Source organism: Chaetodon trifascialis, chromosome 3 (genome assembly GCF_039877785.1).
Source record: "Chaetodon trifascialis isolate fChaTrf1 chromosome 3, fChaTrf1.hap1, whole genome shotgun sequence".
NCBI lineage: Eukaryota > Metazoa > Chordata > Actinopteri > Chaetodontiformes > Chaetodontidae > Chaetodon > Chaetodon trifascialis.
The window spans coordinates 15123146-15136214 of record NC_092058.1 but is presented as its reverse complement, the minus strand read 5'-3'; the positions used below and the strand labels follow the sequence as shown (position 1 = coordinate 15136214).

At 40.4% G+C, this 13069-nt stretch overlaps 1 protein-coding gene across 1 annotated transcript in view; it reads right to left on the bottom strand.

The window, feature by feature from the left end:
- Window positions 1–375: 375 nt before the first annotated feature.
- LOC139328739 (voltage-dependent calcium channel subunit alpha-2/delta-3-like) overlaps window positions 376–13069 on the bottom strand; it is a 77655-nt gene continuing 64961 nt past the window's right edge. Inside the window, exon 40 of the mRNA XM_070958722.1 lies at window positions 376–564. The gene's annotated coding sequence lies outside the window, so the exon portion shown is untranslated. The remainder of the gene's footprint in view (window positions 565–13069) is intronic.

The following is a 13069-nucleotide window of genomic DNA, read 5'->3' as shown; positions in this document are numbered from 1 at the left end:
CACACACACACACACACACACACACACACACACACACACACACACACGCCCGTGTACCTCGTGAACAGGGGACTGTCGCAGAGCACCTGGGAAATGGTGACTGGTGTTTCTGGTCATTTTAAAAATACAAAACCAAAGTTTTCCAAGTTTTACAGCCAGATCCAGTACTAATGTTGTGGTTTATTGCATACAAAGCACAGCATGGGTTCCTGCATTTCAGTTTAGCTTGTTAGATGAAGATTGATCTAAACACACACACACACACACACACACACACACACACACACACACACACACACACACACACACACAGACGGAAACAAACACAACAGCTAAAGGAACGACAATATTTCTTTGTATTTATTCATCAGCTTTCTTAAACATGTAGGAGTCTGTGGTCACCTTGACAAATTATGAGTGGATGGATGTATCATTCTGTCATCCTCTTCATGCATCTATAGCTTGTCTGAAATGTCTTCTGCTTTAAAACAGAGAAACTGGCAGAATAAAGCAAATACAAATGTTCCGTTTCCTCTCAGGTATTTTACAAGATCCATATTATTACTGACATCAAACAGAATTCAATTCCAAAATAAACTTAAACTACTGGAAGGAAGAAAACTATGATGGTACTGTCAATTGTTTTTGGCCATTTACTGCCAAAAATATAGACCGCTCTGCATTATTTTCACGTGACAAAAAGTGCATTTTACATTCTGCAGACTTTTACATGAGCCTTGATTTTTTTTCCCCAACAACAAATAAACACATTTAATGTCTTACAGTCACAAAGGACCTGTTTTATACTTTGACAAGAAACACCTGCACTCCTTTTTGAAAAGAAATAGCTGTATTCTTTGTTTTTACTGTTAACATACTGCATTTCTTTCTCTCATCTCATTTCAGCACACATTCAGGACAATATGGCAACCTGTCAGTGGTCTGATGCTCTGAGCAACATCACCAAGCACTCCCATTAGTCTCATTTTCTCTTGCTGCACACATCCACATCATTTGTGTTTTCTACATTAATGGATGTGAGTCTCAGTGCTACAGATAAAGATTTTTTCTGAGTAGAGCGCTGCCTTTTGCAGAGGTATGAACAATTCATTTCTGAATGTTCTCTATGTGTTTATAAGCTTCTTCTTGTTGATTTAGTCCTTACTGAAGTCCATTTCTGCCGCTAATGGTCACCTGCTGATGGTCGCCACTATCAGAGGGAGCAGAGCTGCTGTTAGAGGACTGGACAGGCGTGTTGCTGAACCACACTCCATGGCATTTTCCTGCAGAGAACACAGTCATCAGGGTTTGATGTGAATATCAACAGGGTGGATACAACTTGTACTGTTTGGAAAAGACAGTAGTGGAAGCTAATAGATGTGAGCTTGCTGTTGTTGAACAAGCTGGATCTTAATCTCACAGCTTTGACCATCATTTTGATTGATCATGATAACACGGTACAAACAAACGTGACTACTGAGATCTGGGAACACTGCAGCATCACTACAGCCCAGCCACTCTGAATTGCTGCCCCCAGCTGGAGCTTCTTTCGCTGCCAAAACTTGCATTAAAAAGGGCAAACTGCAGCAGTCTCATGGCAGTAAATGGTTTGAGCTTTCATAATCACTGCTCCTCCTCATGGATAAATAAAGCATTGCAACTGGTTTCCACAACTGGAAGATACAGCAGCCAGTTAGCTTAGCTTAGAAGGTAGACTGGAAGCAGGGGCAAACCACTAGCCTGGTTTGCACCTCTAGCTAATTAACATTTTATATGTTATACATATTTATTCATGCATAACTCATAACTCAAAATTCAAACACAACAAGTTGGAGGTTTTTTTGCACATGTACGTAAAGGCACACTTGTATGCAAACAAACACACAGTCTCACACCTCAGGGTGGAACGGATGACATGATTCAGGCTTCTTCCTGTCCTTCCAAAAACAAAACATGCTCATTAGGTTAATTGGTGACTCTAAAATTGTCCTTAAGTGTGAGTGTGAGCGTGAATGATTGTTTGTCTATATATGTTGCCCTGTAATTGACTGGCGACCGGGCTCTCATCCGTTGACAGCTGGGATAGGCTCCAGCCCCCCGCAACCCCGAAAGGGATAGTTGGGTATAGACAATGGATGGGTGGATGGATTTCATTCAGTGCCTGAAAATTATTACATGTTGATGTCGTGCTAAAGAGCGAGAGGTGCGACCATGAAGATGCATTCGAGATGCAACAAAATGATTTCAGTGTAATAATCTCAAAGATTTTCATCTAGATAAATGTTTGATAAGTTGCCATCTTGAGCTTGTGATTGAGCCCGGGGCTCTGATAAAAGCATTGCAACATTTTTATGTTTGCCATGGTTAACTGCATCTGTGGAGATGCCAGCGGATTTGCACTAAGGCTAAATCTAATGATTGTTTTCTTTATTGCTTAATCTACCAATAATTTAGCAATCAGCCATTAGCAAAAACAGCCCAAGCACAAGTTTCCTGAGCCCAAAGTGACGTCTTAAATTGTTCTGTTTTGTTCGACCAAGCATCTTAAACCCAAAGATTTTCAGTTTACAAACCTTACTAAGAATTAGTAAATGAGCTGATGTTTGGCACACAATGAATAAGTGTTGTCCTCATCCAGTGTGCAGACAAACAGGGCTTTCCCAGACGATTCTGAGAAAAGCTCTAATTGCCTGAAATCACCAGCATAAATCCTTCCATTGTGTGAGAGAAAACCTTGTTCATCATCAGCAGAGCTTTGTTCTCAGTGAACAGACCCGGAGAGGACTGTTGATTAAGGCTGCCCTTCACTTATGTGATACAGACATATTTTGTTGCAGGGCACAGTGTTGAAAATGTGACCATTGTTTTCATTCATACTCGGAGCATGGCTCTGGGCGTTGGCTGGAACATCAGTAGGTTCATCGCTTTGGTCCAAACTGAAATATCTACTACTGGATGGATTGCTATGAAAGTTAGTACAGACATTCATGGTCCCCAGAAGGTGAATCATACTGACTTTGGTGATTCCAATGTCATGAGGTTGGAATTTGCAGTGTTGAGTAAAATGTAATTACATTAATTACATCAATTACTGGATGGCCATGAAATGTGATACACACATTCATGGTCACCTCAGGATGAATCACCAGCAGGTCAAAGTTCTCACTTTCCCAGTGAAATGTGTTCACATACAGTTAGTGTATAGGTACACAGTTATGTACAGGTATTCATGGTTCTCAAGTGATATAACTGTAATGAATTTGTGTTCCTGTGATGTTTTATCTTGTACCCCATCAGGTCAAAATTTTACATTGTTTGTTTTATGATCAAATGCCAGCAAAGCTAAGAGCATTCCTATTGGCCTCATCTGTATGCACTTTGTGTTTAGTGCTATTTAACGAATGTTAGCACGCAAATGCGTAAAAGATTGTTAATATATTGTATACGCCTGTTTGACCACCTAAACATCAGCATGCTAGCATTGTTAGTGTGTGTATGTTCAGCATGCTAACATTAGTATTTGCAGTAGCTCACATCACTGCTGTACAGCCTCACATAGTTGCCAACATGACTGTTGTCCTATTCCAGTAATGACTGAACAATACCATTCTCAATAAAAAGCAACTAATCGGCTTAAAGTTTCTTAGTCAACTAAGACCCTTAATTATGGCCAATTAGTTGTCGAACCAACCGAGACAGAGTCCCTCTACTGCATATCATTAGTGTCATCGAAAAGTGACTTTGACTCTGGTTGAGCTCATTGCAGGCCGTGTATTCTGCATAGCACATGGTAAATTCAGACGAGGAGCATTATGAGAGGAAGACATGTTCAATATTTGCATCTGACTGGTCTCACAGCTGCATTAAAAGAGCTATTAACAGTCCATCCATCCATCCATTTTCTATACCGCCTATCCCTTTCGGGGTTGCAGGGACTGGAGCCTATCCCAGCTTCGATGGGCGAGAGGCGGGGTACACCCTGAACCGGTCGCCAGCCGATTGCAGGGCAACCTACAAAGACAGACAACCATTCATACTCACACTCACACCTAGGGGCAATTTAGAGTCACCAATCAACCTAATGAGCATGTTTTTGGTCTGTGGGAGGAAGCCGGAGTACCCGGAGAGAACCCACGCATGCACGGGAAGAACATGCAAACTTCACACAGAAAGGCCCTGCCCGAGGATCGAACCAGCAACCTTCTACCTGCTTGCTCCACCGTGCCGCCCGCTATTAACAGTCATACAATTCAATTCAATTCAATTCAATTCAATTCAATTCAATTCAATTCAATTCAATTCAATTCAATTCAATTCAATTTTATTTGTATAGCGCCAAATCATAACAGAAGTTGTCTCAGGACACTTTCCATACAGAGCTGGTACAGGCCGAGCTCTTTTATCTACAGAGACCCAACAATTCCCTCATGAGCAAGCATTTGGTGACAGTGGCGAGGAAAAATTTCCTTTTAACAGGCAGAAACCTCAGGCAGAACCAGGCTCTGGGTGGGCGGCCATCTGCCTCGACCGGTCGGGTTAGAGAGGGAGAGCGAGAGAGAGAGACAGACAGAAGTGCAGTCATGAAAGTGATCTTACAACTAAGAACAGAGGTTTAATTGTTCCATTGTCCATGATCGAACGTAAAATGCCATTGATCAGCAGGCATATTTATATGCAAAGACATATCGGGGGCGGGATGTGAGGTGAATCCACCTGCGCAATCTTCCAGGTGGAGTGTGATTTATAAAGGGAAAATTGCGTCCAGGTGTGAGTACGCACGGTTTTATAAATCCGAAATTTTTTTCGCGTACGCCGTTTTCAGCTTTTGGGTGTATGCACACTTTTAGTGTGGATTCTACGCAATGTTTTATAAATGAGGCCCCTGGGCATTAACCAAGCAGGTAGGGTTGCATGAAAGATGCTTTTAGCATTTTTGGTGCTGTCATTTGTGACATTTGTATTATTATGATTACTAATGCAACATTAAATTGGTAGAATACTGTAAATCTGAGGTTTTCACCCATCAACATCAAGCTTCAGTTTACGGTGGAGAATGACATATGTGTGCTACAACATACCAGAGACTGGTCAGGAGACCATGATATGAAGATCCACTCGTAGCCCTGTGCATTCTGGGAATCGAGGCAGTACAGGATGTAGCGGGGCTCCTGGTCGTCGAGGAGAGGAAGCAGTCAAACTTCAGATCTATTTCTCTCAAATATTGTTCACAAATCTGTCTAAATCTGTGTTAGTGAGCACTTCTCCTTTGCCAAGATAATCCATGCCACCTCACAGGTGTGGCATGTCAAGATGCTGATTAGACAGCATGAATATTGCACAGGTGTGCCTCAGACAGGCCACAATAAAAGGCCATTCTGAAATGTGCAGTTTCGCTTTATTTGGGGGGGTCTGGGGGGGTCAGAAAACCAGTCAGTATCTGGTGTGACCACCACTTGCCTCACGCAGTGCAACACATCTCCTTCTCATAGAGTTGATCAGGTTGTTGATTATGGCCTGTGGACTGTTGGTCCACTCCTCTTCAATGGCTGTGTGAAGTTGCTGGATATTGGCAGGAAGTGGAACAGGCTGTCGTATACGCCGATCCAGAGCTTCCCAAACATGCTCAATGAGTGACATGTCTGGTCAGTATGCTGGCCATGCATTGAGGGAGCGTGCAATTGGCATGCTGACTGCAGGAGTGTCCACCAGAGCTGTTGCCTGTAAATTGAATGTTCATTTCTCTCCCATAAGCCGTCTCTAAAGACGTTTCAGACAATTTGGCAGTACATCCAACCGGCCTCACAACCGCAGACCACTTGTAACCACACCAGCCCACAACCTCCACATCCAGCATGTTCACCTCCAAGATCGTCTGAGGCCAGCCACCCGGACAGCTGCTGCAACAATCGGTTTGCATAACCAAAGAATTTCTGCACAAACTGTCAGAAACCGTCTCAGGGAAGCTCATCTGCATGCTCGTCATCCTCATCGGGGTCTCGACCTGACTGCAGTTCGTTGTCGTGACCGACTCGACTGGGCAAATGCTCACATGACTGCGTGTGTACAGAACCTGAGATTCACACTTTTCTCTCATCATTTAGAGATATTTGGGGAGATTAATAATGTTTTTCTATTTTTCCTCTTTTACTTTCTTCAGATCAAACACAAACATCATTGGTAAATCAAAAGGTATGATGACCATTTGAGTGTGATTTCTACATCAATGTTTCATTTACATTGTCTTGTTACAGTGTGTTAACTTACACTTCTGCTTCTGTTGTAGATGGCAGGAAATATACAGTAAGTGTCAACAGGAAAAGAGTGGTGATATCAAAACTCCTGCTTCTACTGAAAGGTTTTCCTTCATGCAGCGATTATTCTGTGTCAGAGAATCTGCTCTCACTCTCTCCTCCCTCTGTCATTTATGAAATAATCTGCAGGTGGATTATGATGAAACCTACAGTACTGTCACCTATGAATGCAACAACGGTGAGCTGCTTTCCTCTTCCTGGATGTAGTTTAAGGATCTTACACGGGCTGATTCACCACTTGGTGGTCCCAGATCTGCTATAATGCTTAAAAGCGGCTAAAATTTGAGTGGGTGTAACCTGATATTACAGGTACAATGATGAAAATGAGAGGAGTTGAGTCATGTATGTTTCTTTTTCACAGAGTGACATCGGCAGCACCTCAGAGGGTCCAGCTACATCAGTCCACAGAGATACAGTGTTCAGCACTCCAAAGTCAATTTGAAACACAAGCATTGCATCTTTTTCACTCTGCTGTCTCATGTTCAAGTTGTTCATATCACTTCCATCATTTTCTCAGAGCAGACATTAGACTGAAGTCAGAGCTTAACTGGACCTCATTGAATTGGTAGAAACAGAAGTTAGGTCAAAAGATAACATGTGTCATGTTGCAATGAATAATAAAACTATTGTACACAACTTTTAAAAAAGTCCCATTAATTTCAAAAGTTGAACCTCAGGTTTATGTTAAAACATGTTTGTACCAATGAGCTTTACATAAGAGGAGCGATTCACATGAGCAACACAAGATTTATCACATAATGATGCAATGAAAATGGGAAACCACAAAAGAGACAAAGTCATTCACGACTGTATGCATGGAAACAGTATTTTAAGATAAAATAAATTCTATTCAATTTAATCAATCAAAAATATCTATTTAGCCAAAGTGAGAATTTGACAGCTAGAGGGACGAACACACAACTTGTGCAACACAGTATGCAGATACAAAATAGTGAGACGTTCAAGACAAACATGGGAAATGGTTTGATCTAAATATATAGTACCACACGTACATGTACACGTGTCTTTATATGTGTTTCTGTGGCCTGTCTGTCAGTTTGATTCTTCTCTGATGCTTGCTGTGGTTTTCCTGAGAACAAGTTCTGCAAAATGACATTTCTGGCTGTCAAAGTCCATGTAGTCTCACACACACAGGTGTTGTCTTGGACATTCACATCATTCAGCTTCATCATGACTGGACTCCTGCTGTTCTTCGCCCTCATGTGTAAGTTAAACCTCTTGTCACTTTCTTTCATTATAAATGCAGGCAGTGACAGTACAGGCACATTTTATTTGCAAGGTCCAGATTATTAAGTAATAGGGCTGGGTGATATGGCTGAAAACTCTATTGCGATATAAGTGTTTTATATTGGTCGATATCAATAATTATTGATATTTTTATGACCTATTTAAAATAAGGACCAGGAGAAAAATACATTCAATTCAAACATTTTTGTTTTAAATTGAACCTTCCTCTGATTATAATCCCCTCAGCTATCAAGGCAGAAAGGAAATGTCAACACAACCATGGAAAACACTCAAATAATAAATGTAAAAAAAAGTAAAAATGTAATGTAATGTTTTTTTTCTGCAGGTTTAGTGCAGAAAGTTCACAAGCTGATTCACCTTCTGCTGAATAAAATGTTTTCAGATATGTGCAGTGTTTTGGAAACGTAGCAGAAACTCAGGTAGACTTGACATCTGTAACATACAAACAAACAAACATGATAAACAGTACAGTAAGATTGACTGAGCTATAAAACCAGCCTAGACATATGAACAACTTTAATCACTCTTCTTACTCTAAACATACATGAACTATTCATTTGTATTTTTATTGCAAGTGTGTTTAAAAAAAAAAAAAAGCATGTATAAGAGATGTTTATAACCTGGCTTCTCCACAGTGCTCAGTGAAGCATGTCTTTAGCTATATGATATGCCGCTGCCTCCATTATGTCTTCGTGCCTTTTAGATGATTTGTCATCAGGCACTGAAGCAGATACCTCTGCATGGTGGTCAGCTGCTTGTGCGGTGGTGCTGCGGTTGGCGGACGTTGGCGAATATGGCTGCGCTCCAAAGAGTGAGCGCGGCTAAGGTGGTTAAATAAGTTTGTGGTATTACCGGTCTTGGTGGGGACGACAGTATTGCATAAGTTACAGACCACATTGGTCTAACTACGGTCCGACTTATAAAATCCAAAAAACTCCATACTGGCGAGCTGACTTTCCCGGTTTTATCGATAATTTCTTCGCTCGCTGCAGCGCTCACTTTCTATTTCTCATCTTACTCCTCGTGGAGCAACAAACACGTGACAACGAGATGGCGCAACCGAACTTGATAATGTTACATGATTGGCATGTTAGCGTGTCTCTCTCACTGATTAGCGATTACTCCCTATGTTGCTCGGTTACCTGAGAGTGAGTGCCATTGTTTATGCAACCAACCTCGCTTAGCAACTTCTGGTTTCTTCCGACGAAGAAAAAAAAAAATTATCGAATGTTTTATCGAACGCGTTTTTTTACTGATATTGATGACGTGTCTATCGCGAGACATATCGCTATCGTTTTATCGCCCAGCCCTAGTAATTAATATTAGTCCATTCAATTGTATCATTGTTATATCAGTATGCTTTTTAAATATACTTTTATTACAGGTTGAGAGAAATACAGCTTAAATTGAAGTTTACTGTTTTTTGATGTCACCTGTTTCTCTTGTTCTCACATTTTTTCTCCAACAGATTCCTTTTCTGAGATGAAAGCACGAGGTCAGTCGCAGAGTTTAATATTTGTTGTCATGATCAGGTTATTCTGTTGTGACTAAATGGACAGTTTAGTCGAGTCTGCAATTAATTTGACAATTTTCACTCATAGTTTGGCTGTTCAGTATTTTCACTTCATTGTCTTTTCGTAAAATCACAGTTGCTCCATAGAAAATTTATGATCTTAATGTGGATATTTAACACAGGTTATAACAGGATTATGTGTGACTTTTCAGCTCTTCTTCCACCTAAACTGACCATGAATCCAGCGGCGATCACAGAGACAGACTCAGTAACACTGAACTGTCAGACTCCATCGTCTGTTTCTGTGTCTCAGTGTTTTTTTTACACTGTGAGTGGAGGAACTGTTGGAGACTCCTCTTGTCTGCAGACACTGACAGGAACTGAGCTGCTGAAGATGTCACATCAGAGTTCACCTGCTGAGGTTCAAGTGCTGTGTTTTTACATTGTAAAGGTTGGAGAGACAAATTCTCCATCTCCACACAGTGACACATCCTCCATCACCGTACACAGTGAGTGACTGTGCTATTATTATTATTATTATTATTATTATTATTATTATTATTATTATTATTATTTATCTACTCTTATTATTATCATTATTAATGATAATTTTAGATTAGATCAGATTCACCTCTGTTGTCATCGTCAGAGTGCAACACAGACACAATGAAATGCCATTTAGCAGCAAACCAGAAGTGCAAACAGCCATATTATCCAAAAATATAAATACATACATGTAGTGCAATTGGCATGAGGTATAAACAGTATGAGGTAGGTGCAGGCAGTGCAAGTAATTTCTGTGAAACTATAAAACATGTGCACCATGGTATGTAAACAGTGCAGTGCAGTAAAAAGTAAAAAAAAGTATAAGTGAACAGATGATGAATACAGTGCATATAAAATATAGAGTGATATGTGCAGAATGACATGGGCTGAGTTGTAATATTCATCTTTGTTTCTACTCTCTTGGGTCCTGAGTGAGGGCCACGAGGTGGTAAGAGGGGGTGTCAGTGCCAATGGGAGGGCAGCAGGGGTTGGAGGGGGGGCTGCTGGGGGATACAGTTCAGCAGGGTAACAGCTCTGGGGAAGAAGCTGTTCCTATGCCTGCTGGTGTGGGAATGGAGGCTCCCAAACCTCGTACCAGATGGCAGGATGGCAAACAGTCCATGGTTGGGGTGGGAGCCATCTCTGCTGATGCTGCATGCCTTTCTTAGACACCACTTGCGCTGGAGGTCCTCGATGGTAGTTAGCTGGGCACCGATGGTGTACTGGGTGGTTTTCACCATCCGTTGCGGGGCCTTCCGCCCAGAGGTGTACAGCTGCCATACCATACTGAGATGCGGTTGACAGAACTGCTGAACATGATGTCTGTGGTGTTTTATCACAGTCGAGCTTCTGTATTTGTCAGCATGTATGAAAATACAGATACAAATTAAGTGCTTGTTAGCAGACTCACACGTTGTATTCATTGACTTTTCATTCATCTTTTCACAGGTCTAAAACCACAGATGACTGTTCAGCATTTTCATGGTGACTACGTTCTCTTTACTTGTTCTCTGTCTGGATCTGCTAATCCTGATACGAGATGTAACCTGTATGTTGGAGAAGCAAGTGATCCAGTTGTAACATCAACCGTCAAACCGAAAACAACCACAAAAACCAAACAGTGGTTCTGCCAGTTTATTGTCACAATCGATGCTTTCCTGAGTCGTCTATGTCATGTTCGACAAAGGGATGCCAGCTGTGATTACAGTTTGGGACGTGAACCCAACTCTTTGTCTCCTCGTAGTGATGGATACAACTTGAATGGTAAGACATGAATACACGTGCTGCAATTCAACACATGCACTGATTTGTAAACAGAACGACAGAAATTTTGTCAGGATGACAAAATTGTGACAGTTTGATATGAGAATCAAAATCATTGGCTCAGCATGGCCATACATACAAGGACCAAGGTCCATAACAAAAGCTTATATGATTTTGAAAATAAAACACTGATAGAAACATGCGCACCTATACATACACATTGTCACAACTGTAATGAAATAGGGTGTGTTCTCTCAGGTTTCTTGTTTTGTCAAAGTGATTGCACACACACAGAGTCCCACACAGTTGTTCACTGATGAAACTGACAGATCCAAATCTCCTTTTATTGTAGCGATTGTGGAAAAGGAGTCATGCAAGATGCAGACATTTACTATGAGCACAGGTAGGATATGTTACACATCTAAAAAGCAATTCACGAAATCACCACATATCGCTGAGTTAATCATAAAATGTGAATGTATCATATTGAGTGTGTGCCAGTGATATAATTACTCAAGCTCTCAATGATTCTCTCTGCTTTTTAGAAAATTTTGGGATATTTGACATTTTTCATATGAATGTTTTTCTGTCTTCACTTACTACTGCAGGTAGTTTGACCTCTGCTCACTCAACTCTTATGAGTCCATCACCTAGGGATGATATATCAGGTAGACCTCATTTAAATTTGTGTATCAATATGATAAAATACTTTGCTGAGAATGTTTCTAAATGCTTTTGACTGTGTTCTCCCCAATCCTACTGCTTATTCAAATCTTTTGAAACTTGTTTAATTGACATGTTATTTATTATTCTTTTTAATGGATGGTAGATAAATTTTATATCACTTGTCATCATTTGGGTTTTTGCTAATGTAAATAAATGATCAGCGTGTGAGATTGTTAGATCATTAACTTGTGGGTCATCAATAAATTACAACACTGTAATAGTAATAGACATCACCATTAAATAAAATACAGCACACAGTAAATGATTAAAAACAACATGACAGAAATAATGTCGAGCAGTTCTTCTTTCCTCTGGCAGCCTGTAGGTTTTGCTCTCATCCTGTTAATCAACATTCCTGTTTGTCAGGTTTTTAGTCTTTTGACACGTTAATGTCAATGAGCTCTTCTCTTAATCCAGAGAAGATGATATTGATAATCGGAGCAGCTGTGACTGTGGGTGTCCTGTTTGTGGGATTGGCACTTCTCTTTACTCAAAGCAGGATTGGTAAGAAATGAAAAAACATTAACTTGGACAGTTTGAGTGTTCAATATAAAACACAGCTGCAGCTGCAGGAAACACATTTCACATGACTTTACATGTTTTCAGTTAAAGGCAGTTTACATTAGACATTATCACTGTTTTATGAAAGATTTCGAAAGCTTCCTGATATCAATAATTGCTGGATTATTGTGACTTTTTTTCCCTTTCTAGAAAAACATGACTCCAAGAGGTAAGAAATCTTATTCCTCAGATATCATGAGTTGGCTTGAGTGAGTACCACTTACATGTCTTCTTTTCCATCATGTCTATACATAGTTTCAGACATTCATTCTGGAAGCGGCGCAGGAGAACACAGTCCTCTTCTCACTGCCTCTGAGCTTGTAGATTAAGTGTTTTGCTCAAGGGCACGTGAACACTTGGCAAAAAGATTCTGTGAGAGACGTTTCAAAAACTTGGAGCAGCGTCGATGATTCTGCTGGGAAAAATAACAGCTCTGGCACATTTTAAGATTTCACTAAATTATAGCAAAGAGAATTCAGAGATGGCCGTAAACATTCATCCCAGCAGATCCTCGTTAAGTCAACAAAGTGATAAAACTTCAAAAACAGCATGAGAAGGAGGAGGTTGGAGTGCTGGAAAAAGCTGCAGCAGCAAATAGTTGTTGACATGAGTGAATCAGCAGAGTAATAATGACAACTGTCAGGTCAGAGAGCCTCCATCTCATATTTTCGCAGCAGAACCTGAGATTCACACTTTTCTCACATCATTTGGAGATATTTGGGGAGATTAATACTGTTTTTCTACATTTCCTCTTTTACTTTCTTCAGATCAAACACAAACATCATTGGTAAATCAAAAGGTATGATGACCATTTGAGTGTAATTTCTACATAATTGTTTCATTTACATTGTCTTGTTACAGTGTGTTAAGTTACACTTCT